This window comes from Tympanuchus pallidicinctus, unplaced genomic scaffold, assembly GCF_026119805.1.
Source record: "Tympanuchus pallidicinctus isolate F22 unplaced genomic scaffold, pur_lepc_1.0 scaffold3, whole genome shotgun sequence".
In the NCBI taxonomy this organism is placed as follows: domain Eukaryota; kingdom Metazoa; phylum Chordata; class Aves; order Galliformes; family Phasianidae; genus Tympanuchus; species Tympanuchus pallidicinctus.
In genome coordinates this window covers 33,314,460-33,329,332 of record NW_026294747.1, presented here as the reverse complement: position 1 = coordinate 33,329,332, position 14,873 = coordinate 33,314,460, and the positions used below count along the sequence as shown (strand labels likewise).

Here is a 14,873-nt window from a genome sequence, read left to right as displayed (position 1 = left end):
CGGAAGTCTGGAGCCCGCCCCTCGCTCCGCCCCTCGCTCCGCCCCTCGCTCCGCCCCTCGCTCCGCCCCTCGCTCCGCCCCTCGCTCCGCCCCTCGCTCCGCCCCTCGCTCCGCCCCCCATCCCATCCATTCCACCGGCTCTCGGCCACCTTCGTTGGTCGGCAGGAGGAGATTCGAGATCTCGGAAATCGGCGCTTGGCTGGCACTGCCACAGGAGGGCCGGCGGTGGAGCTCCGCAGCCCGGCGCTCCGCCCTCCGCCCACTCTCGGGGGCCACACCGCGCAGCGGGCATTGGGCGCGCTCGGCGTCCGCCTCTTTCCGTCTCTGCGATTGTGGGTCCGGCTGGGGTGATCGGGGCTGCCGGTGTGGGAACTGTGGGAGGGTCTGAGAATCGTGCTGGTTTTCCGAACTGAGCACCAGTGGAGCTGGTTTGGTTTCTGAGGACTGAGAGAAAAGGGGCATTGCCACCCAAGACCACTTGGCCTGTTCTTGTCGGTGAGCTTTATGTTCGATTTCATAATTATTATTATTTTTTTTTCCTGCCCTGGCAAAGCGCAGGTTCGCTACAGACTTTACGTGCAAGCCGTGCAGGCTGTAGAAACAGGCAGTCTCGACCAGAAAGCTTATTCTGGAGTACATTTACAGAATCATGGAATCGTTTGAGTTGAATCGCAGCCATCTCGTCCAAGTGCCCTGCAATGAACAGGGACACCTACAGCTCCATCAGGTGCTCAGAGCCCTCCATCCTGATCCTGAGCGTCTCCAGGGACAGGGTGTCCACCACCTCTGGGAAAGCTGTTCCAGCACCTCACCACCTCTTTTGTAAAAAAAAAAAACATCTTCCTTATATCCAGGCTAAATTTCCTCTCTTTCATTTTGAGACCATTTCCCCTTGTCCCACCACAGAAGACACTGCTAAAAAGCCTGTCGCTATATCGTTTAGTCTTAAGGAAATGGGATTGGTTTGTTTGTTTTTCCCTGAGAAATTCACTTCAAGAAGAAAATACTATTCTATGTATCCCACCTGTAAGACTGGAGTGCTGATTTGTTTTTTCTATACTTGATGGGAAGCTCGCATAGACAATTATATTTGTGATAGTAAAATGGGATTTTTCAAATAATAAAGTTTTGTATTTAGTTTTTACATAAATTCTTTGTTGTTTCAATGCTGCTGTCATGGAACAGACACACACACTGTTGACCGCAGTCCCACCTTATCCCACCATCCAAAACGGTCTCTGCAAATTCATATTCTCCCCGGTAACTTACCTGTCAGACGTGGAATCTGTGCAGTACTTGGCCTCAGACCTAAGCTGTCTCCACTCACCATGTCCCCTATCCTCTTCATAAGCTTCCCTGGCTTGAAATTTGCTAGCCACACACAAATAAAGAACTTAATAAAGAGCGTAATAAGAGAGGCTGAAGTGATTGAGCAGAAAACTTGGCAAGATGGCGGCTGACCAGCCATTTGTTTTCATGCAGTTGGTCCCCATCGTCCCACTTCCTCTCAGTTGTCTAGCCTTTTCCCTAGCCTTTTCCCAAAATATATATAATGCATTTTTCAGAATCACACAAGCACTCTGATATATCCAATAAAAGTCTGCTTTGTTTTTGTTTTTGTTTTGTTTTTACTCGTATTAGTCTTGTGAAAATCAATGTTTTCACTTACCAGTCAGAAAGTTGAAGTTCTGAAGAAGTTCTGGTTGAACTCTGCAATGCTCTGAGTGGTTCCTTCAATGGCCAATCAATGGCCTGAGATTTCTGGTCTTTGATATTGTCTCCATTTCTCCTTTAGGGCTTGTATATCTGAGGGTTAGCATACTTCTGTCTGTTGTCCAAAGCTTTTGTTTTGCATAGATTTTAATTAGATATATCCAGAATAGCTGATTATTGCACATATCCTTGAAGTGAATAAATCTGAAAAATAACAATGGCATCTATCAGTGTGAAACAGAACAAAGACTAGAGGCTGTTTTGCTAAAAAAAAAAAAAAAAAGAGGTGATTTTTAACAAATTGTGTGAGTTTTCCTAAATACTCAGCATGGTGGGTATCCTACTGTATCCAGTAATCTCATATCCTCCTGCTACATGAAGAGTCCAGAACAAATTCTATCCTTCTCTGTGAATTTGATCCTACTGTAATTCTTCCTGTACTCTCTCTGGCACCCTGACTATTTAAAAGGAAGTGAGAAAGTGGCATATTGCCAGTGGAAATGGTGAGCTTTTATTTTGTCTTTTGAGAGCCAGGAGTTAAGCCCCAGCCTCCCACACTCAGGATAAATGTCCTAAATAGTGATCTACTGTATGAAGAAAGGATGTTGTTATGTTTCCCCCATATTTTATAATGGATACATTCTTTTGTTGTATGCTGATAATCTTCAAGTACAGAATATTCAATTTTGAGTCAGCTGACATGTTCTGTTTATTTATTTATTTTTTATTAAGTACTCCTACCCAGAATTCTTCCTTCCAAGTGATGAATAGACATTTAAATTTGTTTTTTTTTCTTTTATTTTCTATTCTTTTTTTGTTGTTATTTTTAAATCATGGAGCTGCAAACATTTTTCTATATTGATATAAACTTCTGACAAATAAACTCCTCTAAGCATTTGAAGTATGGAAGCTGTCTAAAACTCCAACCCATGTATGGAGATGCACAGACATGGCCTTGCTTGTTAAGTTTTTAGAGAGATGCACACATGCACAGGTATTAATAAAAATAAAATAATATCTAATCAGTTTCTTATTTTTTGAATTGGCTTTAGGATAAAAGTGGCCAACTTTTTTTTTACTATGGACTCTCTTAGTTCCTTTGCTTTCATGTAGCCCTTTGAAAAGTATTAGCTCACTATTTACCACCAAACACAAGATTCTGTTTTTGTTTTGTTTTGTTTGTTTTTTCCCCTAGTTCTTCTCTTATATTTTTCTGGTCCTTGTTTGAAAGTTTTGATCTAAAATCAGGTCTGACTGTTCTCAGTATCTTTCAAAACTCAAACATACCACCTCTTGGCAGCAGGAATTTCCTCACAAAACAGCAATTTCAGGTCTCCTGGTACTGGGCTGCTCAGATAATAAGCAGGTATGTGAGCTGCAGCAGTTAGGAGTGATACTTCTCCTGCTGTGAGACCGTGTGGTTCACCCAGCTGAACTCAAATACTGTCTGCGTTGCTGTGATCATTCTGAGTAAGGAGTTTAATGTGTCTATATAAATGCAATACTACTCTGTTCCATTCCTTGACCTTTGAAACAGGACATAAACTGAATTGCTTATAATTTTTCTTCCCTGAGCTAGAAGTTTAAATCTCGAACACCATGACCCATAGCTAGTGCTCTGCTAAGGGCAAAACAGATGTATTTAGTAGACAAACCCTGGGAGAGTAACTGCAACATTGAGGTGAAAGTGATTACATGCATTTTATCTTTTATCCCTTTATGAAGCTGAGAAAGAACTTGTGCTGCACTACCTCTACATGTAATGACCAAAAAGTTGTGGTTAAAGAAGCTTAAGTTTCTCCTTTATCATCTTGTAAATTGAAGGCAGGAAAACTTCCACTTATTATCTCCCATTCCAACTGAGCAAACACTAGCCTGTGGCTATAAATGTTCTGTTTTGCTTGAATAGTTTATGTTTTGTTTTGTGTTTGAGTTATATTTAATGTCAGTTAAATTGCTTTGCAGAAAGTATTTTGTAGAGTTCTTTATTGCAGATGGTGGGTAATGATGGTCATTCTTTGTGAAGTATTTGACTAAAATGCAAACAACCAGAAACAATATCTTTTCAGCAGTGGGATGCATCTTGTTTTTTAAAGGACAGAAAAACATTGCCCCAGCTTAGAGAAAAATTATTTTTTTACATGGTTTATTGAAAATTCAAGCATGTAATTTTTTTTTTTTTTTTCTAAAGGGAAATAATTTTGTTTTAGAGACCTCTAAGATACTCCAATATAATACTATTTATTTCCCTCTACAGGTTTAAAGGAAAAATATAGTTAGGAAAATGAGATGGGGCTTTGCTCCTGCTTTGTTTTTGAAAGTCAAAGTGTTTCAGTATTTTTTAGGTCTTTAAAACAGTTCAAAGTTTATTGAGATGTTCATTTTTGATTACAGGTATTTATATAATTTTGGAGATAGGTAGCCTGGATTATAGAATTCCTAAGTAACCTCAGACAAGTACTGTATCTACATAGATTAAGTAGAACATGAAACATTTTCTTTGAGCATTTAAATCAAGTGCTTATTTTAAAAGAGGTTAGGGGATGTTCCTTTAAAGGGATTATATTTTTTGTTAAGTTTACTGTAGTAGTAGTAGACAAGTAGTAGACTGTAGTAGAAGTAAACAAGCTACTGAAGTCTAGTGAACAAATGAAAGTTCAGTTAGGCAGACTGTAATCAAATAACTCATAAAGTAAAAACTAAGCAAGTCACAAAACTGATTGTGTGAGTACTCTAGTTCACTTTAGCACCTCTTGAATCAGGTTATCTTCAACTATCCAAGAACACTCAGATGAGGGAGTAGTGGATGCAGAAGAAATAATTCTCAAGCACCTGAAAGTCAAAAAGAAGATTACCTTAGGTGATGGCTAGCTTTATTTGAAGAAAGTTTTTGTTCTTTCAGTTACTTGAATAGCATGTTATTTATTGTAAAAGCTCATGGAGAACCCTACTGGAGATATGATTGTTAAACAAACAAACAAACACGTGAACTCTGGACTTGTTATTCTTTTGCTAATCTTTAATGAGAATGTTATAAAGAGCTTCAGATACTGGAAACACTGGGAACACGTCTATGAATCGTCACTGGCGGTTAACAATCACAGTTTACTTCAAATGCCTTTGACAAAATATCCACTTAATCATATTTTCCTTTAATATTGATGCTGTGAGCATCGTTCACTATGAATACAGGTAAGACACTCAACATTTTTACGGATAGAAGGTCAAAGCTTCACTCATCAAAAAGGAAGCTGGCCTGATGAAGGGTCAATAAAAAAAATTAAATTAAAAAGTAATTTGGTTTTAATTGTGAAAATACAGATGCTAATTTTGTCTGCTCAGACAACTGTAGATCACTGTTCTTTGTTTTCATGAGAACCAAACAAGAAAAATGGAAACAAGGTTCCATTCCCCTGTGAAAAGGTTGTTGTACTCTTTGGGAAGAGTATTTAAGTGTTCTGTGCGACACACAAATGCCTGTGAATTACATATAAATGAAGATCTCATTTCTAGGATGCAGATCATACTACAGTTTTGTTGATTGTGAACATTTCATCTCTTTTCAAAAGATTTAGATGCTAATATACAAATTTCAGGAAGAAGGATTTGTTCTGGAGTCATACAAAAGCAGAAGAAAGTTGGTGATGGCCCCAGTGAACTCTCTGCTAAGTAAAAGGCAGAAAGGTCTCAGGGAGTTATTATTATTATTTTGATCACAATAAAAAATCTGAGAGGAAAAGGCCAATGTGGTGTTGCATTAAGTTTATGGATAAATACAAGGAAAAGACGAGCTAACAACTGTTAAGGCTCAATTATTCACTGATGGCATATGGGTAATTTTTGTGTTTGTTGTTACTGGTTTTTGTATGTAGCTGCAGGAAATTTGTCCTAAAACCTCTTTAGTATTTCTGCCTGAGCACGGAGATGCTTAGATAACCTTAAATCTTGATTGTTTAAATGATTATGAGCTTTGCTGGCCTGAGGTGAGCATTCTGTGTTTAGTTTGCTATCTTCTCATTCTACAGAGGAAGATCATCTTTGAAGAACAGAAATAAGTTTGGCTGAGTGTTATCTCACTGCAGAAATGTAGAGCTAAAGCTCACTAACACAATCTATCACTGTCTAGACTTTTCTCATTTTGCAAATTGCTCAAGATCTGAAACTTTGCTAGGCAAATGATTAAAAATAGCAGGAGATGACTTGTTGACTATATACTTTTCTTGGTTCACTATCAAGAGAATATACCACTTACTCTTTTCGAATACGCAGTTACAAATAAATAAATCTGTTATAAAATTGATAGTTCTAAAACCCAAGGCTTGGAAAGTTACTCCTATTAAGAGCTATTTTCTTCCATTTAAATTTTTTTCACTCTCTAAAGTAGAAGTGTAATAGGAGAATAAGGAGGAGAAGGTTCTAATATATAGCTGTAAGACCACAATATTAGAACTGTGCAGGGGGAGCAGCTCAGGAGTGAAATTTAAAAAGCAAATAGAAAAGTTCAGAACTGGTCTTTTTAATACATTTTGTAAACCCGTGTTTCTTAGAACTCTGCTGCATAACTTGTGGAAAACAATACAGTATTCATTTATTTGAAATTCTCCATTTACTGTGCTGATCTACAGCTTATTTGGGAACTCAGAAGAGAGATGCAGCTGCAACTTGTGTTTATATCAAAATACATGTAAAACTAATCGTACCAAATGATAAGTCAGATAGAAGAGAGGATATTTCAAATGGCTGATCTCCTGCAGTTGGCTCATATAAGAAAGTCTGAAGTCATTCTGTATCTCCACTTGAAAATTCAAAAAGATGGACTTTTCTTCCATCTTTAGCTGGTAATGTCTGAGAGATTGTGATCATGAAATTCCAGCATTTTTTTTTTACTGTTTGGCTACCAAGTTTCTCCCTGTTGTCTGGAGAATTATCCTTAAATATGCTTTTCATCCACAAGTATGATAAGTACATCATGTAGAATGCCACTTTGTCTGGGAATAAATGCATTTAGCACATGGAATAGGTTGGGAGAAAGACTGTCAGTAGTCAAGAATTCCTTCAACCCCGTGAATTTTCATTACTATTCTTGTCAATTGAAAATAAATTTGAGAGGGCTTGGCAGTACAAATTCTGTGAATCAATTGTGACTGACCAACAGAGTGAACTTCTTATTGACGCGTACTATTAATCCTAAAGAAGAGCAGTCTGCTTGTTAAAATGACTCACCCAAAATAAACTTTGGATAATTTTACCAGTGAATGCTTTCAGTGTTTTAATTTTAGATTATCCAAGAGTGTAAGGTCTGAAAGCACAACTTACTATAGTCCTAATCCTTTTGATCAGTGGCCTAGTTACACTATGGCTGTGCAGATTATGGCTGTGATGGTAGTGACGGATGAAGCTAGAGGTGAGTCTTTACCATCCTGTTTGTGAAATGATGCTTATTGGTAATAGTAAATAATAGGATTTTTGTGGTTATGGACTACTCCACAATTTATTGCTGGCTATTAAGTTAATAACTGGGATTTTTTTTTTTTTCTGTATTTGATTATACATAGAATACAACTGAATTTTTGACTTTTTTTTTTTTTTTTTTTTGCTCATCTTGGAAAAACTGGAGATGACTATTGGGCCTACTTCCTGAGATTCATTATGTTGCCTGAACAGTAGAAAATAGGAACAAAATAGAAATTAAAATTAAACCATTTTTATGTTCACATTTCTCCAATGACCCAAAACTTCACCATATTAAAATCACTTCTGTCTCTTGCTGCTTTGCTTTTGATCACAGTAGTTTTCACTTACTTGTCATGGATCCTATATAAACATGCAGCAGCCTGGCACATACTGCTTTCAAGTGTCTAAAACTTCACAAGAATGAGTACTTTTTTTTTGTTGTATAAACAAGAATATCCAAAATGACTTCTTCTGGATTAAAGGCTTCTGGAAAATGACAGTTATTGCCCTGGGGACTTGACCTGTTTATTTTCCTTAGAATAAGGTAGATCACTGAGGAATGGCAGTGTAAACTTCTTCCTGCCATGCTGTCACTTTGATTCCATTGAACACTAGTAGGGAGTGAATAAGCAGATTTTAAGTTTAATGAGTGTTTATATTGTCTCAATAGAATGCAAACACATTGTAACAGCTAAGGTGGTGGTTGTAGTGATTATGGCTCACTCCTCTAAATTGTAACAATTATGGCCTTAGTGTGGCATGCCAGTCACCATCAGTTTGTCCCTTAACTGAGCTAAAGATACCGAAGGAGAAGGAGTCACTCTCATGTGGGGAGAATACCGACCTGAGCAGCTGGGGAGACCAGGACTCTTTCTACATTCTAGCACTTGTCAAAATCGTCTAATTTTCCCCTGCCTCAGCTTCCTGAGCTATCCTGTATGAGGAGTGATGCTGACTTTCTTTACAAGGTATTTTGAGGACCATTTTCTTGGAAGATATGTGGGCATTGCTGCCAAATGAGTTTCCCTAAGTAAAATCTAATAACACTTAAGAATAGGTTTTTAACCTAATTTACTTCAATACGGGGGAAAAAAAAGCAAAAAAAAAAAACAAAAAAAAAGCTTTTCATTAATCAACCAAGAGAATTGCTATTTTTTCCCCTTGTTTCTTGAAGTGTAACGAATTAGAATCAAAGCTTGGGGCATTCTTCCCTGTGGAACCATAGTCGTGAGTAAAAATTTCAGAAAATCACCACTAGATGGAGTTAATGATTTTCTAAATTACTCTTCTAGCTCTGTATATAATGGAATTGCAAAATGATTATGATCACTGAGTTGTTAAGTGGAATATGGTAATTTAAGTAGCTCACCTGTATCTTGTTATAATTGCATTATCTGTTCTTCTTCAGGCTTTACAATTCTATGATTTTTTTCACCTCATCTAAAATATTTTTTTAATAATTGATGCATAATAACAATATTTTAATAGATTTCTTTATCAGATTTGCAACATCCTTTATCAATACTCAAATTTCCTCTAGACTATCCTTACGATTCTCTTCAAGTCTGTCACTGTAAAGGGTAAGTTCAATTCTAATAGTTTCATGCTTTTTTAGTAATTATAAAGGGATAAATAAGGTGAATTACCATACCTGTAATTTTTATTTCATGCTTAAGATACACTGTTCTGAAAAACAACTCAGAAATCAACAATTATGAAATCTCATTTGTCAGGAAGTAAACTCTGCTAAATATACCAGCACAGAGATTCTTGTGTCAGGATCTGCAGACTTTACCTTTTGATTATTTTCATTTCAAGTGTCATCATAAGGGAAATTCTAATTATTTTTTCCATAATACATTACTTAGAATAGTCTAGCTCATTCTTTTCATAGCCAAAAATTGCATCCATTTTTGTACCATTAAATATAACTTGTTTTTACCGGAGAATATTTTAGATGTGGCAGCCCCCTTGCCATGGACTGTTACTGACATGCCGCTTCTGAAGTCGTGCAGAATATACAACCACTCTCAATTTATCAATTTTCAGAGATTTTTACTCTTCAGGCAGATGCATTATGGCTATATTTTGTAGCAAACAAAAAAGGGAGGCAATATTTTCCTTCAACAACATTGCTTTTCTGGGATTAGAAGTACCAGACAGACTTTCTGCGATTTGTTGAAGAAACCCACTTCATTTTTGGCAAAACAAACATGTGGCAGTACTTCAAAGGGGAACTCTTTTACTGTGTAATGAATATAATCACTAGTTCACAACTCTAGATCTTTTCTAATGTGGCTCTAATATTATTTTGTTTCTTCTTTTAATACAAAAAAAAAAAAAAGTAATCTTAATCTTAATGTTTCTGTTACAGGACATATTAGTTAATGCTTTCAGGCTATTTTACTCTGCTTATTAGAATATTATAATTCATACTAAGAAATGAGTTATTAATGGTGCTGAAAATCCAATTTCAGAAATGCATACTACATAGTGAAAATCAAACAGAGAAACATACGTTATCTAAATATTTTAGGAAAAAAGATGAGAAAAGTATAGCTCTAAAATCTATTGTTGTCTCTAACTATAAAAAATAATAACTATTTAAAGATGCAAGATAATATTTGTCTCATTTTTAAGTATTCCCATGAAAAAGAGATACTGAAAATAACTGAAGAGATCTGTATGAATCCCTTACTCCCTTGTTTTTCTTCATCTTGTTTTTACTGCCAAATATAACCAAACCTGACAGAAGAAAGAAAAACAGACATTTTGAGTCCAAAGTCTGTGTTTGGTTCTGTATCTATAATCTGAGCTCTTATGTCTTTGTAATATGAATGTAGAACAGAAGCAGTCATAATCAAGCCTATCTATAGACAAATTTCTCTATTCAGGTTTCTGAGAGCCACAGTGAGAATTTCTCTAAATTCTGCTAATTACTTTTGGTCAAGCATTGTTCAAAGCAGAATTATTTTGTGTACTGAATTCATATTCTTTTAATCAACTACTACTGCAGGGTGATAGGTTTAAAAATACACAATACAATTACTCCCATACATAATGATGTAGCTAAGACTTTAATAGTTTGTGGTGTCTTCTCACATCTAAACAAATAAATGGGTTTATGCAACAATTGTGTTGAAAATGTTCACATACTTACAAATGAAACGGAATAAGCAATTTATATATAAGCTCTTTTAACTCTGTAAAGTTTACTAAGATTATTTTTAAACAACGTGTAGTCTCAGAGTCTGTTATATTGTGATACCATCATTTCTTGGAATAGTTTGTTTCACTATCCAATTAATTTCGGAGTTAAACCATATGGATTTGACATGTATGCATTCGTAGCTGTTATCAAGAACTTTAATGGCTTATTAACCCTCTCCTATGAATAAAGCCTTTTCCTTTGTAAAACTAGAAGAATGTGGCAGAATAGAAAAAAGAGTTTTTACACCTCCTCTTGTCAGTCTGAATGATTCACTAGTCATGGTAGGCTGTATTCTCTATGTCAATAAAATTAAATAATCAGTACCTGTAAGTTAAATCACTTCTCACACCCACTAGTAAAAATATGACAATAAAGCTATTCCCATTATAGTTTTCATTTTTTCATTGAACACAATTGCATATAGTTTAGAGTACAGCTATAAGACATAAAAAGATACTAAAACTTTTTCTCTGTAGGTGATAAATTAAACAAAAGGAAAGATGTTTCTGCAGAAGTACAGCTTGTTATTTTTACAGGGACAAGATACTGAGGCACAATAAAGTATCTTTTGTTTATTTAATTATAGTCCCTATAAATGTCAATAAGATACTAGAAAAATAGTACTTTTGACTTGTGAATTAACTGCACGATGCAGTAGTTTTAAAATGGATATAGATTTTTAATGTGAAGTGTTGGTTTAACACTTGCTCTATTTCAGTAGAATAAAGGTATTTATTATGAGTTGCATGGCTAGATTTTTCAAGTACCTGTATTGGGTCTTGACAGCTCAATGGATCTCCTAATTTACACATCTGTAATTCTGGAACTCTTTAAGAGAAAGATTTTAAGCCTTCTTTAGGGAAATAATTATGGCATTTAGACTTTCTGTCTTTTTATCCAATTTAGAAGTAGCATAAATGTCTAATTAAAAGGCAGATGACATTCAGTCTTAATAAGGATGCATACCAAAGTTATTCAAGCAGTGAAAGCATTATATAAAGAAGAGGTTAGGGCAGTGCAAAGAATTATTAGGAATATATCTAAACAGGTTAATTTTGTTGGTTTGCAGTGAAAATGGCTGCAGAGTTTATATACTGAAGTTTGTAAATAATTTAGCATTTGTCCATGAAAGATATGCAATTTACCTTTATTTTAGAACATAATTCAATATCATTTTAGAATGCATGATAGATCTTTAGTATCATAGAAAAGGAGATGATCACACTGGAGATAGATAGTAGGCAAGCCAACTAGCCTGAATCCATAATGCCTTTTGAGATACTTTTAAGGACCGAGTCATACACGTGTACATAGGTCTTCTAACTCTTAAGCTCTTTCAACATGCCCTCAATTCCCAAGCTTCTGTGACTTCACATGCAAGAACAGGTATGTTGAAGAGAGGCCTCTGTTCCTCTGCAAACACGTGTATGTGCTTTGTAGCAGGTCAGTGCATGGATGGTGAGAAGGAATGGACAGAAAGGGCAGTGCTGAGAATTTCTGTTCACGTCTATCACAAAAGAAATCTGGTGGTGCTTCGCTAATCTCCTTACTGTATTTTTCATCTGTGCTTCCAGGCTCATGAGGCAGCTACGTGTGGTTCACAGGAGTCCCATGCCATCTGGACATGTGCTAGATAACTTCATCTAGGCTCCCTTCCCCATCAGGTTGTACTTGATGATATTTAGAGGTCCCTTCCTACTTGAGCTGTTCTATGCTTTATTGATCTGTGTGCTGACATTTCAAATTAGGATAAAATGTGTTGTCATGAGCATACTTGTAGGAAATAGGGTGCATAGCCTGATAGACTGCAGGGAAGAGTAATACTATGACTGAAATCTTCGTCAGGTTTTTTGTTTTCTTCTAGTGCGTGGAGACAAAAATGCTTTTCCCAAAATTAATGCTAGTGGCTAAGCTACCCTTTGAGACATCCTGGGAGAAGGAAGTGAGAAGAGATCTGCTAAATGCAGCTACTGAATTTCATGAATGCAATTTTATTACAAACTGCACAAATGGCAGTGAGTATCTTTCTCTTTCTGTAGGCAGATCTCTGTAATTCCCCAGTTTCCTGGGCTGGCTTAAATTGTACTTAGTACTTGGACAGTTTTTTAAACAATAATTGTGATTTTTTCAATATTAGGTATGAGCCATGTTTACATTGATACATGACTCTTATCAATAATTGTTTCCTTACTCATACAACTTATTGAGAACTCTGTAATATTTAAATTAACTATTTCCTTTCTGATACAGAAAATATACTGTGAATAATTCTGCCATGCAATTTGTGTTTGTAATACATTTTTTCAAAATAATTCCTATTCATTTATGGTTCAGATGCTTCCCCCAGCGCATTCCAAAACTCAAGGTATGTCCTTATACATTTGAGCCATATTCTGTATATATCTCTTTTTGCCTTTTGGTTATTCAGTAGTTAATATAAGCAGAAAAATACAAATTAAGTTTTTAGCTAGAGTGCTGACTGACTAGTTTTCCACGAGAAAGGAATCAGTGGTATTACATATGGTTTTAAGATCCATAGCACTGGTGATATTTACGACCACAGAGTAGGTGTTCATAATTGAGTATGTTTGCGTGCATTTAAAGTGGCATTTTATTGAAGAATCTGAGGTGGGTTGTCATGGAGATTAAAAGCTTTGAAATACTATTTGTTGGTTCTAGTTGTGTTTGCTGGGCTTAAGGATATTTGTTCCATTTGTTCCATTTGAAACTTTCATTGTAAGAACAGTTACACTTTTGTCTTTATTGCAAAGGCTATTCTAGCAGGCTTAGTAAATAGGGACGTGGTAAGCACATCCAACTTAAAGGAAATAAATGCTGTAGTTTATTTTGGATTAACATTCCAATTTTAGTTTCCAAACTGTAAAGATGCTTTTCTTTTTTTTTCTTTTTTTTTCTTTTTTTTTTCATGGTAGTGTTTCAGGATATTTAGAAGATGTCAGAAAATTGTCAATTTCCCAAACTTTCTGAAACCCTACCATAAAAAAAAAAAAGAAGTTTTGAACATCATCAAATGAAAATATTTGATTTAGATGAAAATGATAAAGAAATGAAAAGCATCATGTATGTTTAGCTAGAGGTTGTTTTTACAGTGTTATGTACATTTTCAATTTTCTTTGTATGAAAAGCTAAATCATTTCAGGTGCTTTTTTCTTAAATAATTAGAATAAAAACTTATTGACAAGTTTACCTTCAAAGAGCATTGTTTTCTGTATGAGATCATTGATGTTTTGTAGTTAGTATGGTTGTTTTTCTAACCAATAAATCAATGAAAGTGCTGCAACAAATGCTACATATGTACACAACATCACACACTCTTTGAATGAGTAATACAGTTTTCATAACAGACTTGAAGTGATGATTATTAACTAGAATTATATATATTTATATTTAAACTGACACCACAGAATTCTTTTGAGTCTTGACAGATATGTGGAATATTTAAATGGAGTAATTGTAGTTACCAGACCTCCTGGGATTAACCTGCTGGAAAGAAAGTGACATTTTGCAAAGAGAAAAATGAATTTATAGTGTGGAAAAAAAAACCTGAAAATGAGGTTATGGCTTGCCTGTTTATAACCATTCAGGAGGAAAATATGCTTACGTGGAGTCACTAATATGCTGTAGTGATATACTTCACTTACACTTAATTATGGAGGTGCTTAAAAATATTATATTGGGCTTTGTTTCCCAAAATAGAATAAGTGATACTGAAAATATGAGTTGTTTTGTTTTGGTAGGTTCATGTTCAGAGTCGATTATGTGCTATCTTCTTCTTTTTTTGTGAGATATAACTCTACTGAATCAATGTGCTCCATGCCAACACAGAAAGAATATATCCCACAGGGAACAATAGCAAATTCTCTCTGGCACAAACAACTTTTTGATAAATCTCATCCTTTCACTTATTCTCTCAGTTTTTCTATTAGTTTCTTCAATGACAAACACCACCTTCTGATACTTTCCCAAACTGGAGTTGCGTAAACTTTCAGAATCACCAAATAATTTAGGTTGGAAGAGATCTCCTGAGGTTATCTGGTCCCACTCAAAGCTACACTGACTTAAATAGGTCACTTGTCTGAGTCTTGAGTGGTGGTGATGCCACAACTTCAAATCTTTTCCTTTGTTTGACCGTGATATAAATATTTTTCCTAACACCTAAATGGAATTTTCCATGTTGCAGTTTGTGCCCACCACCTCTCATTATATTATTGAGCACCCTGAGAAGATTCTGACTCTATTCTTCCATACTCGTCTATTAGGCAGCTGAAAACAGAAATAAGACCTCCCCTTTGCTTATTCTTTCCAAGACTGTCTGAACCTGCTTCTTTCAGCCTCATTTTATACATCATATGGCCTGTAATGATTAGAAAAATTCAGGATTGAGTGGAAAGATGTTTCACATGAAATCAGTATCTGTGTAGGAGAGAGTTCCTTTAGCAGTCTGTAGACTCTCCAGCATCAAATCTATGTCTAA

At 35.6% G+C, this 14,873-nt stretch overlaps 1 long non-coding RNA gene across 2 annotated transcripts; it reads left to right on the top strand.

Annotated features, from left to right (window-relative positions):
* The first annotated feature begins 112 nt into the window (after positions 1-112).
* LOC128085741 (uncharacterized) lies at positions 113-1,150 on the top strand. 2 transcript variants are annotated; one of them, XR_008209072.1, is made up of 2 exons: positions 113-332; positions 559-1,150. It is a non-coding gene; the product is annotated as an uncharacterized LOC128085741 (long non-coding RNA). The 2 variants fall into 2 exon arrangements; XR_008209073.1 differs by having other exon boundaries at positions 113-336.
* Positions 1,151-14,873: the final 13,723 nt, after the last annotated feature.